Here is a 20,321-nt window from a genome sequence, read left to right as displayed (position 1 = left end):
TGAATCAGTTAGTCAGTCAGTCGGTGAGACAGTAACGTTAGAATTTTATATACATATACACAGAGGGAAAAGAAATATACACGCCTGGTACCAAATTGACACCAAAGAGTTTATATGTTAAGTTATGTTTCAATAACATCCGTTGTTAAAGTATATACATAAGAACGACAACACTATGTAATGTTGAGAACGCAAGGTTGTCAACATTGTAACAATTCTTTGTCAAAATATAAATTTTATACACATCCGTTGTCTAAATGTTAACAAACGTGGTAAGCTCACTATTAGCAAGGGATTGTTTGTCAATAGTTAGCATACCACGTTTGTTAACATTTAGACAACAGATGTGTATAAAATTTAGATTTCGACAACGAATTGTTGCAATGTTGTCAACATTATATAGTGTTGTCGTACGTATGTTACTTTGACAACGGATGTTATTGAAAAATTATAAACAGTTTGGTGTCAATTTGGTACCAGGCGTGTATATTTCTTTTTCCCTCTGTGTAGATTGAACCAGAATCGATGGTTCCCAAGATTACGTTGTCAACGGACTCTTAGATAGGCGGAAGGAATATATTGTTAATTTACATTTACAGTTGCAATCTTCAACCACAATTACACAATTTACTTTTACTTTTCTTATCTGACAATGTAATAATTAAATTACAGTTCTTATGCATGTAAACTATAACTGTCATATAATTTACTGTTTAAGAAAAAAGTATTTATTTATCATTATTATAATTTATATTTCTGTATTTTGCAATATCTTCAAGTTATTTATTCTTATAAAATACATACAATATATTGTACGTATTGCGACAAATATCAGCACACTCAATTTAACATTCTTTTGTAATTGCAACAATTACATAATTTAGTTGTTATTTCAATTGTTGTTGCTGTTGCCGTCGTTTGTTGTAGCATTGTTAAGTTGAACATTTAACCAAGTTTGTCTAAACCAGTTATAATTCTATTACAAATAGTTGTAGCTTACAGAAACGAAAAGAAGAAATAACCAAAAAAAAGTAACAATCAAAGTTACAACTATAAAATAGTTGTTGTTTAAATGTAAAACTATCATATTTATATATTTAAATACACATTTTTGTGCACATAGCTATGTAATACATAAATATGTATGTATGTATGTATGTATGTGTATCTATGAAATACGTGCTAGTTTATAGATTTGTACTACCAACAGACAATGGTACTCTGGGTAAAACCTTGACAACATACTACATATATGAAACGGATACAAGTGATACAAGTGACGTTTTTGTGCTAAAGAATTATTTTTATTTAATTTTATTTTTAGTTATTTCTAGTTTAGTTGTTTGCTCTTATATTTTTGTTTAAATATTTTTTTAAATTTAATTAGAGTCTAAAGTCCACAGGGGGGTTCAGAATGTACATAGTTTGGTATTTGTAGCGTGACATGGGGTTGTTGTAAGTGACGAATGATTTGCAATCATGTAGCAAATAATTTATAGTTTTGTTCTCAACTTGAGTTGATTTGTTAATTTTTAACAAAAAGCATTAGCAAGTTGTAATGTGAAGAAAAAAACAATTTTTTAATAAAATTTACTCAGGAATGTGAGGCTTAAGAAGGAGCCCTTGGTATAGAAATTAATAAAACTGACTTAAATAAATACTTTATTGTTATACCCTGCACCACTATATTGGGAAGGGTAATATGCTTTTGTGCTAATGTTTGTAACGCACAAAAAGTATAGCGATCGAGTTTCTCTGTCGATTAATACATGTCCGTCCGTCTGTCCGACTGGCTGTCCAATTTTCTAGATATTTTGTTTAAATTTGAACCATCGGTGTTTTTCGGCATAAAGAAGCCAATTGAAAGTGGTTGAAATTGGACCATTATTTCACCTAGCCTCCATACAACCGAGCCTTGTGATTTGGGGGTTTTAGGTATAACTTTATCAAATATACTACTATCTCTCTAAAAAGTTTGATATAGACATAGACATAAATGACCATGCCGATTTTTGTAATGATCGGCCCTTATTTGACCGCGATTAAATTCAGCATAACAAATTTTATATAAATCGGGCCTTATTTGACCCTAACTGCCATATAAACCTTTTAGAGGCATATGTGGGAATTCAATAAAACCACTCAATAAATGATTGATTAATAAATGTATAAAAGTTTATCGTAGATTCCTTTATGACGAATGTTCCCATAAATGTGCCCCCCGGGGCATGTTTCCTTGATGAAATCTCCATCTTGGTGTATTGCAATCCCCTATAAACTGGTGATGATCAAATGTATCCTCGGCCTTTCCTTGGAATGATTTGACATTGGGTCTAACCAGAGTACCATATAATCCGGCACTACGGGTGGCCGGGTGGCCGGTTGCCCACAGGACCTAGTCCTAACCGGTCAATTGGTTGATGTTCCTTCGGGACCCACGTAGTGGCTGTGGTTTATACCCAAATTCGAGGGGAGAGAATGTTGGTTTAAGGACTGATATATCCAAATGCCAAATACATCTGGATTCTCTCTCCGGCGCTGTTGTCATCTCAACAGATGTCACCGGGTGATGTGACAAACCAACTTATGCTGAATTCCTGAACCCGTTGAATTTTCAGGTTGATACTTGGTAGTTGCCTGTCATTCCGTAGATCGTTCTTTATGGTCTGAGAATGGAACAGATGTAATTGTTGAACGATCGGGAAAGATTCCTCTGCCCGACAGGAGACTAGTACTGATTTAGTAGACCTTTTACTTCAGGGAAGTTCTCGGTGCTGTTGCCATCTCAACAGGATTGATATTGTTTCATGCTACAAGACATATAGTTGAGGTCCGTTCCCTCAACTCGTCGGGGCAATTATTGGGTTCGAATAGATTTTTGAAATTTCTACATCCTTTGTCACATTATCTGACATACAGAGGTATCCTGATTTATTGGCTGAATATTTCGGTCTACCAAATAGCGTCTTTAGGTGCTGTTGCCAAACCAACAGAGCCATTTCAGTAGTGTGGTTGCGCGGGCTTTAAGGGGTTAAGGAATGCACTGGAATGGGTCATTAGTTAATGGGGATTGCATTTTAAATAATGCAATCTTTCATGACATTATAAGGTTAATCAACTTCCGGTTTACCGGAAGTTTGATTTCACCTGATGTTGGGGTTTGTCGCCCCTTCTATTGACTTTGGACCAGTGATTGTCGGGGTTTGCATTGGGATAGATCCCATGCTGCCTGTCATTCCACAACGGGGCTACTATGGCAAAAGATTAGATAGCTCGAGTTCTTCAGCAAAGTGCTTGTACATGTACCGGCTCAGCCATATACAAAAATTGCCACCTGAGTTCTTCATAGAAGGATTCAGGGGCGCGTGGTAGACAGAATTGTGAATGATTATGTAATAATTTCAAAATTCATTTCATAATTTTCTTGGAATTTTTATTTTAGTTTTTTTTTGTGAAATTCTCAAGAAAACCATTAAGTAGAAATATTTGTTACTGATAAATTAAATTGTTTAACAAATGCAAATTTACGTTTAGAATACTAAATGCCGCAATTTAAACAAAAACAAAAAAACAATTAATTTATCTAAAAAACAGGTTAACAGAAAATAAAGAAATATTTCATAAAGTACATATGAGCCGACACTACGAGTATAAGAATTGTTATAAAATTTTTTCTCTATACTTTGAAAAAGACGTGATTTAAATAAAAGCCGCTCCTATAAGAAACATAAACATTAAAATAATAAAAAAATTAAATGTTTGCAAACTTCAAACACCAGTAATAATAGAAAATAATGGTTAAATGTTTAAACAAAAAACCAAAGCAACATTCTACAAAAAAAAAACACATTTACCACCACCTTCCACTCTTGACATTTCTAGATTTGGTAGTAAAAAATGTTTATTTTAAATTAAAACAGGTTCTTTATTAATGTAATATTTACCAGTAATACAGTCAAAGCTACGATATGTAGTACAATATTTCTGAATTACAAATTAAAAACAAAAAAATCTTAATATTTATTTATAGCTACTATAAGATCTTTTAGGTTTGTTTTAGTTTTCTGTTCATTAGATATATTTTGTAAAAAAAAGTGAAAGGTTAAAAACTAGTTTCTTAGATCTCATACAGGACGGTTTGTTTAACATGTTGCTGTTTTAGCTGTTAACAACATAAAATAAGTTTTTGTTATAAAGAAACTAATTTTTTCCTATTTGGTGTCTTACTGTTTAACAAAAACAACTAACTGCATAATTAATATATTTGTTGTTGTTGCTCTTGCTGCTGGAGCAAAAGATTAGTTAGAAGATTAAACAAATGTTAAATTAAATATTTTATTAACTTTCTTTTAACAAGTCATGACTCTTCTCCTCAATGTTATTCTTCTATGTAAACAATTTATAAAATGGTCAGATAAAAAAAAAAAAAAACATAACTTTACCACTGACCACCTTTTGGGGCCAAAAGCTAGCAGTCAACAACAAAATAGCAAAGAAATTTTGAACAAACTTTATGATCCAGCTAAAATTAATAACAACAAAACATTGATCCATACTCAAAATTAGCCATTACACTGTGAGTACTAATTAAATAACAAAAGCATGATGAGATCATGCACTCTACCTTTTTTTCACTTTTGAGAATTTATCACCATGAAATAAATGTTCAGTGAGTGAGAAAAGATCACTTGTATAATTTGTTTTTATTGTATTTTCTGTCAGTATTGTTTTAAAATACTTTTACTTTTGTTTTTTATTATTTTCAACCTGCCATACCAATGACATTTTTAGCATTTGGGACGAGGAGGTGAGGGCAAGAAACCAAGAGGTATGAAGGAAAATAGAGGCGAAAGCGGGGCAAAACGACGGAGAGAGACGCGAGGGGGGGAGGGAGCAAACAGGGACGGGAGAAGGGGAGGAGAACGAGCGAAGAAGAGAAGAAGCGAGGAAGCGAGGAAGCGAGGAAGCGAGGAAGCGAGGAAGCGAGGAAGCGAGGAAGCGAGGAAGCGAGGAAGCGAGGAAGCGAGGAAGCGAGGAAGCGAGGAAGCGAGGAAGCGAGGAAGCGAGGAAGCGAGGAAGCGAGGAAGCGAGGAAGCGAGGAAGCGAGGAAGCGAGGAAGCGAGGAAGCGAGGAAGCGAGGAAGCGAGGAAGCGAGGAAGCGAGGAAGCGAGGAAGCGAGGAAGCGAGGAAGCGAGGAAGCGAGGAAGCGAGGAAGCGAGGAAGCGAGGAAGCGAGGAAGCGAGGAAGCGAGGAAGCGAGGAAGCGAGGAAGCGAGGAAGCGAGGAAGCGAGGAAGCGAGGAAGCGAGGAAGCGAGGAAGCGAGCGAGCGAGCGAGCGAGCGAGCGAGCGAGCGAGCGAGCGAGCGAGCGAGCGAGCGAGCGAGCGAGCGAGCGAGCGAGCGAGCGAGCGAGCGAGCGAGCGAGCGAGCGAGCGAGCGAGCGAGCGAGCGAGCGAGGAGCGAGCGAGCGAGCGAGCGAGCGAGCGAGCGAGCGAGCGAGCGAGCGAGCGAGCGAGCGAGCGAGCGAGCGAGCGAGCGAGCGAGCGAGCGAGCGAGCGAGCTAGAGCGAGCGAGCGAGCGAGCGAGCGAGCGAGCGAGCGAGCGAGCGAGCAGCGAGCGAGCGAGCGAGCGAGCGAGCGAGCGAGCGAGCGAGCGAGCGAGCGAGCGAGAGCGAGCGAGCGAGAGCGAGCGAGCGAGCGAGCGAGCGAGCGAGCGAGCGAGCGAGCGAGCGAGCGAGCGAGCGAGCGAGCGAGCGAGCAGCGAGCGAGCGAGCGAGCGAGCGAGCGAGCGAGCGAGCGAGCGAGCGAGCGAGCGAGCGAGCGAGCGAGCGAGAGCAGCGAGCGAGCGAGCGAGCGAGCGAGCGAGCGAGCTGAGCGATGCTATCGATCTATCGATCTATGCGATGCGAGCTATCGATCTATCTAGCTATCGATCTATCTAGCTATCTATCTATCTATCTATCTATCTATCTATCTATCTATCTATCTATCGATCTATCTATCGATCTATCTATCTATCTATCTATCTATCTATTATCTACTATCTATCTATCTATCTATCTATCTATCTATCTATCTATCTATCTATCTATATATTTCCTTGTTGATTACCACTTATAGGGTGTCAATCAATATCGTACACACTAACACTTTTTAAATTACTATGCAAAAAACTAGAAGAAGAAAAAGCCACACAATTCCGTAGATAATTTGTTTCATTCAACAACAATAAAACCCACGAAAAACAAAATGTCAAAATCATAAATAAAATTTTGAGAAAAAAAAACAAAATACCTCAAAAAACTGCATTAGTGACTGGTTAAAAGTTCAAAATATTCATTTATAACTTGTTCACTATTAATGTTTATTTATAAAAATATATAAATACTTAAATTAAAATTGTATAAATACTTACCATTTCTTTACGCAATGTTGCAATTTGTGTATCCAATTTACTACCCGGTATCGCTGGTGGTATTTCCGATATTGTTTCATTGCCATTAATTTCCTTTAATGGTGTCGTTGTCGATGTTGTTGCTGTTGTCACTGTTGCTGGCGTTGTTGTCGCAGACGACGCATTGTTAAATTTATCACTTGCATCTTTAAGTGCATTATTATTATTATTACTATTAATGTTGTTGTTATTATTATTTATATTTAAATTATTATTATTTTCTTTTTGGTTTTCATAGTGTTTTAACAACTCATTATTTTTAGTATTTTTATTTCGGTATCAACATCACTAACCAGACCCGAATCTGAGGCCAACATTTTATTTATACCGCTGAGACTTTTTGGTAACGGTGGTAAATCATTAATTGACATTATTCTGCAAATATTCAAAAAAGGGGAAATAACAATTAATTTTGCTAATTGAAGTTACACATAAGAAATAGAAATAGATACCAATAAATTTATAAAAAAAATGTCTTTTTTCGATTTCAATTTACAAAGAATAGAGCTTTAATTCTCTATATGAAAATGAATTTTTGATCAAATAACAGTTTTGGGAAATTTTTCGACCATTTCTCTATTTTTGATAAATTCAAAATTTTTTAAGTTTTTCTTTAAATTTTCTCATACAAAAAAATACAGTTAATCCTAATAAAACATACAACTCGACCCGTCTTAATTTTCATTAAACAATAAATTGTTTGAAAAGAAAAACACAACAATTAATAATATCGACCCAGATGTTAGTTTTTCATTGCTCTTTCTAGACTCCTATTTGCTTCACCTCAATTGAATATGTTTTACTTAATTACAAAATGCATCATACAACATCATCTAGAATTTCAATAAATTCTGCCGTCACATAAACATTAAAAATATTTGACTGATTTATTCTAAGTTGATTGTTCTTTCGGCCCGTTCTATTGCACTTATGTTCCTCTACTTACGTTTATTCCATATAAATTATTGTATAAAAAATACAAGAAGAAAAATTAAAACCATTGTCTAAAGTTTCTATTGTTTCTAAAATAAAAGCAAAAATTACAACAAAAAAACTTCTTTGCTCTGCAATCGAGAAGAAAAAAAATGTCATAATTGTAATCAATATCATGCTAGTTGAACGTGATTTCTGGGTCATATTGTACGAGTATTAAAGAATAACAAAACTAAAATCAAAACCAAAGCGAAAAAAAAATCAGCATTGATCCAATGAACCAACAACAATCAACAAACATTCATCCATCCGTTGAATTTTGCAAAAGGTATGACAATGTTAATACCGCTGAGATACATACTTAAATACCTCCACATACACTTGAAGCAACTCTAATTTATGTTGCAATGTTAAAATGTCGTGACGCTAATAATCAACAACATTAGTAAGTAGTTGCAGCAACAAATCCAATATTACGACCAACCACTAGCAACAACTACAATATAACAAATAGATTGGTTAATACATACACTAGATTATTTTACAAATATTACGAACGTATAGAGGAATGGACAGACAGACAAACAAATAAACTAGATTTTAGTAGATTCTACTACTAAAAGATTGAAGGTTATATTAAATAGTTTGGGGATGTTGTAACAGCTTTACTCTTTAATATAGACTAGTCTATAGTCTAGTTTATAGTCTAGTCTATAGTCTAGCCTATAGTCTAGACTATAGTCTAGTCTATAGTCTAGTCTATAGTCTAGTCTATAGTCTAGTCTATAGTCTAGTCTATAGTCTAGTCTATAGTCTAGTCTATAGTCTAGTCTATAGTCTAGTCTATAGTCTAGTCTAGTCTAGTCTATAGTCTAGTCTATGGTCTAGTCTATAGTCTAGTCTATAGTCTAGTCTATAGTCTAGTCTATAGTCTAGTCTATAGTCTAGTCTATAGTCTAGTCTATAGTCTAGTCTATAGTCTAGTCTATAGTCTAGTCTATAGTCTAGTCTATAGTCTAGTCTATAGTCTAGTCTAGTAGTCTATAGTCTAGTCTATAGTATAGTCTATAGTCTAGTCTAGTCTAGTCTAGTCTAGTCTAGTCTAGTCTATAGTCTAGTCTAGTCTAGTCGTCTAGTCTAGTCTAGAGTCTAGTCTAGTCTAGTCTAGTCTAGCCTAGTCTAGTCTATAGTCTAGTCTAGTCTATAGTCTATAGTCTAGTCTATAGTCTAGAGTCTAGTCTATAGTCTAGTCTATAGTCTAGTCTATAGTCTAGTCTATAGTCTAGTCTATAGTCTAGTCTATAGTAGTCTAGTCTAGTCTATGTCTAGTCTATAGTCTAGTCTATAGTCTAGTCTATAGTCTAGTCTATATAGTCTAGTCTATAGTCTAGTCTATAGTCTAGTCTATAGTCTAGTCTATAGTCTAGTCTATAGTCTAGTCTATAGTCTAGTCTATAGTCTAGTCTATAGTCTAGTCTATAGTCTAGTCTATAGTCTAGTCTATAGTCTAGTCTATAGTCTAGTCTATAGTCTAGTCTATAGTCTAGTCTATAGTCTAGTCTATAGTCTAGTCTATAGTCTAGTCTATAGTCTAGTCTATAGTCTAGTCTATAGTCTAGTCTATGTCTAGTCTATAGTCTAGTCTAGTCTATAGTCTAGTCTATAGTCTAGTCTATAGTCTAGTCTATAGTCTAGTCTATAGTCTAGTCTATAGTCTAGTCTATAGTCTAGTCTATAGTCTAGTCTATAGTCTAGTCTATAGTCTAGTCTATAGTCTAGTCTATAGTCTAGTCTATAGTCTAGTCTATAGTCTAGTCTATAGTCTAGTCTATAGTCTAGTCTATAGTCTAGTCTATAGTCTAGTCTATAGTCTAGTCTATAGTCTAGTCTATAGTCTAGTCTATAGTCTAGTCTATAGTCTAGTCTATAGTCTAGTCTATAGTCTAGTCTAGTCTAGTCATAGTCTAGTCTATAGTCTAGTCTATAGTCTAGTCTATAGTCTAGTCTATAGTCTAGTCTATAGTCTAGTCTATAGTTAGCTATAGTCTAGTTCTAGTCTAGTCTATAGTCTAGTCTATAGTCTAGTCTATAGTCTAGTCTATAGTCTAGTCTATAGTCTAGTCTATCGTCTAGTCTATAGTCTAGTCTATAGTCTAGTCTATAGTCTAGTCTATAGTCTAGCTATAGTCTAGTCTAGTACTCTAGTTCTAGTCTATAGTCTAGTCTATAGTCTAGTCTATAGTCTAGTCTATAGTCTAGTCTATAGTCTAGTCTATAGTCTAGTCTATAGTCTAGTCTATAGTCTAGTCTATAGTCTAGTCTATAGTCTAGTCTATAGTCTAGTCTATAGTCTAGTCTAGTCTAGTCTATAGTCTAGTCTATAGTCTAGTCTATAGTCTAGTCTATAGTCTTAGTCTATAGTCTAGTCTATAGTCTAGTCTATGTTAGTCTAAGTCTAGTCTATAGTCTAGTCTATAGTCTAGTCTATAGTCTAGTCTATAGTCTAGTCTATAGTCTAGTCTATAGTCTAGTCTATAGTCTAGTCTATAGTCTGTCTATAGTCTAGTCTATAGTCTAGTCTATAGTCTAGTCTATAGTCTAGTCTATAGTCTAGTCTATAGTCTAGTCTATAGTCTAGTCTATAGTCTAGTCTATAGTCTAGTCTATAGTCTAGTCTATAGTCTAGTCTATAGTAGTCTATAGTCTAGTCTATAGTCTAGTCTATAGTCTAGTCTATAGTCTAGTCTATAGTCTAGTCTATAGTCTAGTCTATAGTCTAGTCTATAGTCTAGTCTATAGTCTAGTCTATAGTCTAGTCTATAGTATAGTCTATAGTCTAGTCTATAGTCTAGTCTATAGTCTAGTCTATAGTCTAGTCTATAGTCTAGTCTATAGTCTAGTCTATAGTCTAGTCTATAGTCTAGTCTATAGTCTAGTCTATAGTCTAGTCTATAGTCTAGTCTATAGTCTAGTCTATAGTCTAGTCTATAGTCTAGTCTATAGTCTAGTCTATAGTCTAGTCTATAGTCTAGTCTATAGTCTAGTCTATAGTCTAGTCTATAGTCTAGTCTATAGTCTAGTCTATAGTTATAGGTCTAGTCTTAAGTCTAGTCTATAGTCTAGTCTATAGTCTAGTCTATAGTCTGTCTATAGTCTAGTCTATAGTCTAGTCTATAGTCTAGTCTATAGTCTAGTCTATAGTCTAGTCTATAGTCTAGTCTATAGTCTAGTCTATAGTCTAGTCTATAGTCTAGTCTATAGTCTAGTCTATAGTCTAGTCTATAGTCTAGTCTATAGTCTAGTCTATAGTCTAGTCTATAGTCCTAGTTAGCTATAGTCTAGTCTATAGTCTAGTCTATAGTCTAGTCTATAGTCTAGTCTATAGTCTAGTCTATAGTCTAAGTCTATAGTCTAGTCTATAGTCTAGTCTATAGTCTAGTCTATAGTCTAGTCTATAGTCTAGTCTATAGTCTAGTCTATAGTCTAGTCTATAGTCTATTCTATAGTCTAGTCTATAGTCTAGTCTATAGTCTAGTCTATAGTCTAGTCTAGTCTAGTCTATAGTCTAGTCTATAGTCTAGTCTATAGTCTAGTCTATAGTCTATCTATAGTCTAGTCTAAGTCTAGTCTATAGTCTAGTCTATAGTCTAGTCTATAGTCTAGTCTATAGTCTAGTCTATAGTCTAGTCTATAGTCTAGTCTATAGTCTAGTCTATTAGTCTAGTCTCGTCTATAGTCTAGTCTAGTCTATTAGTCTAGTCTATAGTCTAGTCTATAGTCCTAGTCTATTAGTCTAGTCTAGTCTATAGTCTAGTCTATTAGTCTAGTCTATAGTCTAGTCTATAGTTCTTAGTCTATTAGTCTAGTCTATAGTTCTAGTCTATAGTCTAGTCTATAGTCTAGTCTATAGTCTAGTCTATAGTCTAGTCTATAGTCTAGTCTATAGTCTAGTCTATAGTCTAGTCTATAGTCTAGTCTAGTCTATTGTCTAGTCTATAGTCTAGTCTATAGTCTAGTGCTTTCGAAATTCGTTATCGCCAAACCTCTGGTTAAATATTGCTCTTGGTAACACTTATTCTAAAACCAGATTAATTTTGTAAAATTATTTTGCTGTTTTACTTGTCTTTGTTTTCAAATAATTTCATTTTAAGTTTAGTAAATGTTAGTTGTTTTAAATGTTAATACATCTACTATGTAGTTGCAATAATGCAAAAATTCTAAAATAATTTATTTTGCACTCCTCAAAAAACAAGTTATATTCAGCAAATGCAGAAAAAAAAATAAATTAACTAATTAATTTTCAAATACTCAAGCTTAATTAAAGCCAAAATTTATTCAACAAACTAATTGCATTAACAGGTATGAATTTCCAAATGACTTTGAAACTGCAGTTATAGAAGAATAAATCTTAAAAAATTCCAATATAAAACACTTAAGAATGCAAATGAATTAATTTTTCAATACACAAGTTAATCACTTAAAAGCATCAGCATATATCACCCACATTATTGGCACGAAAATGTTTAGAAAACAGATCTTTATTTTAGTTATTAATGTCTTCAAAATGACCTTGTTTTTGGAATAATAATAGAAATTGGTATATTTCCAGCAAATAAGGTCGTAGTAATAATTTAGTTCTTTTATTTAAGTATATGTTCAAATTAATTAGTAGATTTCTACATGTTAAAATTAGATCAAGTTTGTTGACAGCCTGCAAATGTCCACCATATTTCTGTAGACTAAACTAGAAATTTTGACAAGCCGTGTGATCTTTTTCCGTGTTAGAAAAACATGCCCCAAAATATTTCTTTCAAACACAAAATATACATACTTATTTTTAGTACTAATAACTAAAAATAAACAAGAACTACATTTGCACTTAGATCTACACATATTTTTTTTAACAACAGAAAAACACTTCAAACTTTTCACACTTATCTTAAAAAGAACAGAATCATGTATTTATCTCTTCATGTATGTAAGTAATTTACACCTTTTTTAAATTAAACAACAAAATTGATTGTTTTATTTTCTTGCGAACATTAATAACAATTCAATTATTAACTCACCTTTTTATGAGTTTTTATAGAGTGTTTAGTTTTGAATCAAAACACTTATTTTTTAATAAAATCTTGTATATTCTATTTTCACTAAATTAAATTTTTTTAAAACAAAAAAATATGCCGCGTATGACGAACAAATCACTGAGACCAGACAAGGAAAAAACTTCTTTCTACATGTCGAATGTTAACAATAAACTGAGATATAAAATAAAAAAATAAATATTTGGCAAAAAAGTATATTTTCTTCCGATATACGAAAGCAAAAAAAAAAATAAACATATAAATACAAAATTTTTGGGTTAATATAGTGTGTAGGTAATACAGGGTGTTTAAGCAGTAATAAGTCGGGCTATGGACTCTGTTCGAGTTCCACTTCGTGAAACATTTTTTCCAAACTAGATTAGACTAGACCAACGGTTCCCAAATGGGGGTCCGCGGACCCCTAGTGGTCCGTAGTAAAATCCTAGGGGGTCCGCGAAGACGAACGAAAAAAAACATCAATAAACAATATTCTTTTATATGTATGTACAAATATCTCCAATTTTTGTGCAATAATCCTAAATTTTTTGGTGACTTTTTGAATTTTATTTTTTCGGTTGTTTATCAGGAAGAAGCTAGGCCGTACAAATTTATTGTATAACTTTTATAAAGTAAAGTATTGCGTGATTTGTAATTTTTATTTCCTGTATATGTACTGAAATAATGGTTTTTATTTCAGACAAATAATACTCTGCCTTACAATTAAATTAATTCCGGAGTATGAAGTTCAATTCAAAGACAAGCTTATTATAGATTTAAGTTTATCAAATTGTAAGCAAAAGTGTTCTTGTTTCAAAGGACTAAAATTATATATTTTCAAAACAGAGGTGACTCTTTATGCATCTCTTTATAAATATTCCAATCCGACGTGATACACAGATTTTAACTTGATTTTATCGACCAATACATATTATTAAATTAACATCAGAAAATCCATAGCGTTTCGCGTAAATATGTAGCCAAAAACCATGAAGTAAAATAATTCGTTGGTATTTTAAAATTAAAATTTAAGTTCCAAATTCACAGTACTTTAACTAAGAGTTCAAATCATATATTATGCGGATAACGCATTACGCAACAACATAGAAGAAGTCCAACTTTCTTATATTATTTTCTCGAAAACTTAGCTCACTTACTCAGTTCACCCTTTGCAATCGCAACAAATTTTTGAAACGTGACTCCTTAAGCACATGTGACAATATTTGATATTGATATTTTCGCTACCTTGAAGAAAAATGAACATGAAAGATCTCACGATCATAAAATGAAACATCATGTTAACATATCAACAAAGAAGTCATTCTATCTTCAAAACATGCAATTGAAAACCTATCTGAAATATTATATATTCTCAATGTACGGGAATATTTTATAGATATGACATCTCTACATTTATTAGACCTAGGGATTAATGGACTAGGTAAATTTTCGGATGGACAATTATTTAGAACAATAGAATATCAAAATATGTATGGGGGTCCGCGAAATTAAATAAGTTCTTCAAGGGGTCCGCGAAGTAAAAATCGGTGGGAACCGCTGGACTAGACTATGGACTAAACTATAGACTATAGACTAGACTATAAACTAGACTATAAACTAGACTATAACTAGACTATAGACTAGACTATAGACTAGACTATAGACTAGACTATAGACTAGACTATAGACTAGACTATAGACTAGACTATAGACTAGACTATAGACTAGACTATAGACTAGACTATAGACTAGACTATAGACTAGACTATAGACTAGACTATAGACTAGACTATAGACTAGACTATAGACTAGACTATAGACTAGACTATAGACTAGACTATAGACTAGCCTATAGACTAGACTATAGACTAGACTATAGACTAGACTATAGACTAGACTATAGACTAGACTATAGACTAGACTATAGACTAGACTATAGACTAGACTATAGACTAGACTATAGACTAGACTATAGACTAGACTATAGACTAGACTATAGACTAACTATAGACTAGACTATAGACTAGACTAGACTATAGACTAGACTATAGACTAGACTATAGACTAGACTATAGACTATAGACTATAGACTAGACTATAGACTAACTATAGAGTAGACTATAGACTAACTATAGAGTAGACTATAGACTAGACTATAGACTAGACTATAGACTAGACTATAGACTAGACTATAGACTAGACTATAGACTAGACTAAACTAGACTATAGACTAGACTATAGACTAGACTATAGACTAGACTATAGACTAGACTATAGACTAGACTATAGACTAGACTATAGACTAGACTATAGACTAGACTATAGACTAGACTATAGACTAGACTATAGACTAGACTATAGACTAGACTATAGACTAGACTATAGACTAGACTATAGACTAGCCTATAGACTAGACTATAGACTAGACTATAGACTAGACTATAGACTAGACTATAGACTAGACTATAGACTAGACTATAGACTAGACTATAGACTAGACTATAGACTAGACTATAGACTAGACTATAGACTAGACTATAGACTAGACTATAGACTAAACTATAGACTAGACTATAGAGTAGACTATAGACTAGACTATAGACTAGACTATAGAGTAGACTATAGACTAGACTATAGACTAGACTATAGACTAGACTATAGACTAGACTATAGACTAGACTATAGACTAGACTATAGACTAGACTATAGACTAGACTATAGACTAGACTATAGACTAGACTATAGACTAGACTATAGACTAGACTATAGACTAGACTATAGACTAGACTATAGACTAGACTATAGACTAGACTATAGACTAGACTATAGACTAGACTATAGACTAGACTATAGACTAGACTATAGACTAGACTATAGACTAGACTATAGACTAGACTATATACTAGACTATAGACTAGACTATAGACTAGACTATAGACTAGACTATAGACTAGACTATAGACTAGACTATAGACTAGACTATAGACTAGACTATAGACTAGACTATAGACTAGACTATAGACTAGACTATAGACTAGACTATAGACTAGACTATAGACTAGACTATAGACTAGACTATAGACTAGACTATAGACTAGACTATAGACTATAGACTAGACTATAGACTAGACTATAGACTAGACTATAGACTAGGACTAGACTAGACTAGACTATAGACTGAAGAAATGGAAATAGATGGAAAATATAGCAATCTTAAAGATGGAAAATATAGCAATTATATCGAAATTTCGAAACTAAGACAAAAATTAATTATTTTTATATTTTAGAGAAAAATATTCTTTTACATGGAAAAATATCGTTTTTTACCGATAAGTCTTCAAAAGGTATTTCTCTTGTTTGTCTCCCACCTAAACACCCTGTTCCATAGGTATTTTTTTCAAAATAAATACACGTTTTATTTCGATTCGTTTATTTTTATTAAGCACATACTGACAGAAATTATGAACAACAAACTGCAAAAGCAAAGAAGAAAAAACAGTCAAATAATCATGTTTTGAGAATACCGAAAAAATTTTCTTTAGACTTTTGCACATGACAAAGAAAATTTTCATAATATATAAATAGACTAGACTATAGACTAGACTATAGACTAGACTATAGACTAGACTATAGACTAGACTCTAGACTAGACTATAGACTAGACTATAGACTAGACTATAGACTAGACTATAGACTAGACTATAGACTAGACTATAGACTAGACTATAGACTAGACTATAGACTAGACTATAGACTAGACTATAGACTAGACTATAGACTAGACTATAGACTAGACTATAGACTAGACTATAGACTAGACTATAGACTAGACTATAGACTAGACTATAGACTAGACTATAGACTAGACTATAGACTAGACTAAAGACTAGACTATAGACTAGACTATAGACTAGACTATAGACTAGACTATAGACTAGACTATAGACTAGACTATAGACTAGACTATAGACTAGACTATAGACTAGACTATAGACTAGACTATAGACTAGCCTATAGACTAGACTATAGACTAGACTATAGACTAGACTATAGACTAGACTATAGACTAGACTATAGACTAGACTATAGACTAGACTATAGACTAGACTATAGACTAGACTATAGACTAGACTATAGACTAGACTATAGACTAGACTATAGACTAGACTATAGACTAAACTATAGACTAGACTATAGAGTAGACTATAGACTAGACTATAGACTAGACTATAGAGTAGACTATAGACTAGACTATAGACTAGACTATAGACTAGACTATAGACTAGACTATAGACTAGACTATAGACTAGACTATAGACTAGACTATAGACTAGACTATAGACTAGACTATAGACTAGACTATAGACTAGACTATAGACTAGACTATAGACTAGACTATAGACTAGACTATAGACTAGACTATAGACTAGACTATAGACTAGACTATAGACTAGACTATAGACTAGACTATAGACTAGACTATATACTAGACTATAGACTAGACTATAGACTAGACTATAGACTAGACTATAGACTAGACTATAGACTAGACTATAGACTAGACTATAGACTAGACTATAGACTAGACTATAGACTAGACTATAGACTAGACTATAGACTAGACTAGACTAGACTAGACTATAGACTAGACTATAGACTAGACTATAGACTAGACTATAGACTAGACTATAGACTAGACTATAGACTAGACTATAGACTAGGCTATAGACTAGACTATAGACTGAAGAAATGGAAATAGATGGAAAATATAGCAATCTTAAAGATGGAAAATATAGCAATTATATCGAAATTTCGAAACTAAGACAAAAATTAATTATTTTTTATATTTTAGAGAAAAATATTCTTTTACATGGAAAAATATCGTTTTTTACCGATAAGTCTTCAAAAGGTATTTCTCTTGTTTGTCTCCCACCTAAACACCCTGTTCCATAGGTATTTTTTTCAAAATAAATACACGTTTTATTTCGATTCGTTTATTTTTATTAAGCACATACTGACAGAAATTATGAACAACAAACTGCAAAAGCAAAGAAGAAAAAACAGTCAAATAATCATGTTTTGAGAATACCGAAAAAATTTTCTTTAGACTTTTGCACATGACAAAGAAAATTTTCATAATATATAAATAACGAAATGAAATAAAATATTCTACACTTCTTCTCTCTTTGATTTTGTGTATTTTACATACATATTAAGGTGGCTCATTGAGGTGGTTCATATGGAAACTAAAACCTAAATGAATGTAACCAAAAGTGCCCTTTTCAAAAAATCTTTAGTCAGTTTGTCCAGCATCTGAAAGTTGAGTCCTAGAAAACTTCTATTCTTACTAGCAAATATTGAAAACTTAATTTTTGATGCCACCCTTATATTTAAAAACACAAAATTTTTGTTAATGACGACTTCCTCATACACAATACTTATGTTTAAAAAAAATTAAATAAACAAATGAAACAGTGGTGGGTCCATAACATTCAAAAACATTCAAAATAAAAAATTTTGACAAATTCTTAGTGGGAGAACAATATGACAAAAACACTTTTTTATTGAGTTGTATAAGAAATGTTTACCTTTAGCTCTCACAGAATTTATTTTGATTTGTAAGATATAAGCTATATAAACACTTGATGATGCATAAATATATACATATGTATGTACGTGGACAGTACATTAAGTTTTTTGATCTTAAAAAATATCAATATTGTTTTCTGGAAGATGTAGGGTTTCTATAACGCACAATGGCGACACAAATTTAATGGGAATTCTCTAAATTGATTACTAGAAATGATTGATTTTTAATTTAATGTTTAGTGGTCATAAATGTATTATTAGTGAATTAAATAAAAATCTCTATTTGCAGAGATTTTTCAAAAATTTCTCTATTTGGAAAGAAATTTTGAAAAAATTCTTCTTTTACCGAAAATCCTTAAAAATCCCTTTGTATAGGAAAGTTTCTTTGTTAAAGAAAATTTTAGAAAAATTCCCTTATTTCGAAATATTTCGAAAAATTCACTTTTTTAAAATTTTTCGAAAAAAAACTCTTTTTTTAGGAAATTTTCAAAAAAATTTTTTTTAGAAAATTTTTGGAAAATTCTCAGATTTTTTAAAATTTTTCGAAAAGTTCTATTTTTATAGAAAATTTTTGAAAAATTTTCTTTTTATAGACAATTTTTGAAAAATTCTCATTTTATATATACAATTTTTAAAAATTCTCATTTTATATATACAATTTTTAAAAATTCTCATTTTATAGAAAATTTTCGAAAAATTCTCTTTTTATAGAAAATTTTCGAAAAATTCTCTTTTTATAGAAAATTTTCGAAAAATTCCCTTTTTAAAAACAATTTTCGAAAAATTCTCTTTTTATAGACAATTTTTGAAAAATTCTCTTTTTATAGACAATTTTCGAGAAATTCTCTTTTATAGACAATTTTCGAAAAATTCTCTTTTTATAGACAATTTTTGAAAAATTTTCTCTTTTAATAGACATTTTTCGAAAAATTCTCTTTTTATAAACAATTTTCGAAAAATTCTCTTTTTATAAACAATTTTCGAAAAATTCTCTTTTTATAGAAAATTTTCGAAAAATTCTCTTTTTATAGACAATTTTCGAAAAATTCTCTTTTTATAGACAATTTTCGAAAAATTCTCTTTTTATAGACAATTTTCGAAAACTTCTCTTTTATAGACAATTTTCGAAAAATTCTCTTTTTATAGACAATTTTCGAAAAATTCTCATTTTATAGACAATTTTCGAAAAATTCTCTTTTAATAGAAAATTATGAAAATATTCTCCCTATAAAATTTTTCTATTTTTTTTTTTTTGGAATTTTGTTTTCTTTTTATAGTAAATTTTTGAAATTTACTCTTTTTATAAAAAAAAATTTTAAACTTACTCTTTCATTTTTAGAGAATTTCTGTTTCTATAGAAAATTTTGTAGAAATTCCATAGAAAATTCTTATAAATTTTATCTTTCTGTAGAAAATTTTTAAAAATTTTATTTTTTTTTTTTAATTGTTTGAATATTTTATTTTTTAAGAAATTTTTAGAAATGTTCTCTTTTTATAAAAAATTTTGCGAAATTTTCTCCTTTTATAGAAAATTGTTAGAACTTTTCTCCTTTTTCATAAAAAATTGTTAAAACTTTACTTGTTTTTTAGAAAATTTTCAAAAAATTTTCTTCAAAGATAAATTTAAGAATTTTTCTCTTTTTATAGAAAATGTTCACATTTTATAGAAAAATTTGAGAAATTTTAACTCTTTTTTTTATATTTTTAAACTATAAATTCTCAATTTTTAAAAATATATTTAAGAATTTCCAGATTCTGAAAAAATTATACCAGATTTCTAATAAATTAAAACCCTGTAATATTTGTTTTTCTCTTTTAATTTAAATGACTCAGCTGGCATTTTTGTAAAACAAAAAAACTAATCCATCATTTTGACCCTGATCAAAGTTAATGACACAGTTGGCCCTTAGTAGATAAAACAATATTTGACACCTAGTACCCAATAAGAACGAACATTTTCAAAATAAATGTATTTCTATCAAAAATTCTTTTACGTCCAACAAATAGATCATTTAATTGAAAAAAATAAAAAAACACAATTTATAAAACTTATTAAAATTATTAAGAAACAAAATGATCAATTTTGAATTAAGACACACCCGATTAACATTTGCGAAACAAAGTTTATGGTTCAATTTAAAAAACAAAACTAAGTGCAATTGAAACAGAGAACCTAATTTTATAACGAAATATTTAAAAGTATAAAACGTTTGATATAAAGTATTCATGAAAAAAAATGATGGTAGAAGACTTCACACCACTATCAG

General features: G+C 31.7%; 1 long non-coding RNA gene across 1 annotated transcript; it reads right to left on the bottom strand.

Moving 5' to 3' along the window:
* Positions 1-6,441: 6,441 nt before the first annotated feature.
* Positions 6,442-12,637, bottom strand: LOC119613524. The gene is made up of 2 exons (XR_005232237.1): positions 12,454-12,637; positions 6,442-6,826 (listed from the first exon to the last, which is right to left on the bottom strand). It is a non-coding gene; the product is annotated as an uncharacterized LOC119613524 (long non-coding RNA).
* Between the last annotated feature and the right edge of the window lie 7,684 nt (positions 12,638-20,321).

Source organism: Lucilia sericata, unplaced genomic scaffold, assembly GCF_015586225.1.
Source record: "Lucilia sericata isolate MDLA Ls3-8-SP2 unplaced genomic scaffold, ASM1558622v1 Contig002164F_arrow, whole genome shotgun sequence".
NCBI lineage: Eukaryota > Metazoa > Arthropoda > Insecta > Diptera > Calliphoridae > Lucilia > Lucilia sericata.
This window is presented reverse-complemented; position numbering and strand designations above follow the sequence as displayed.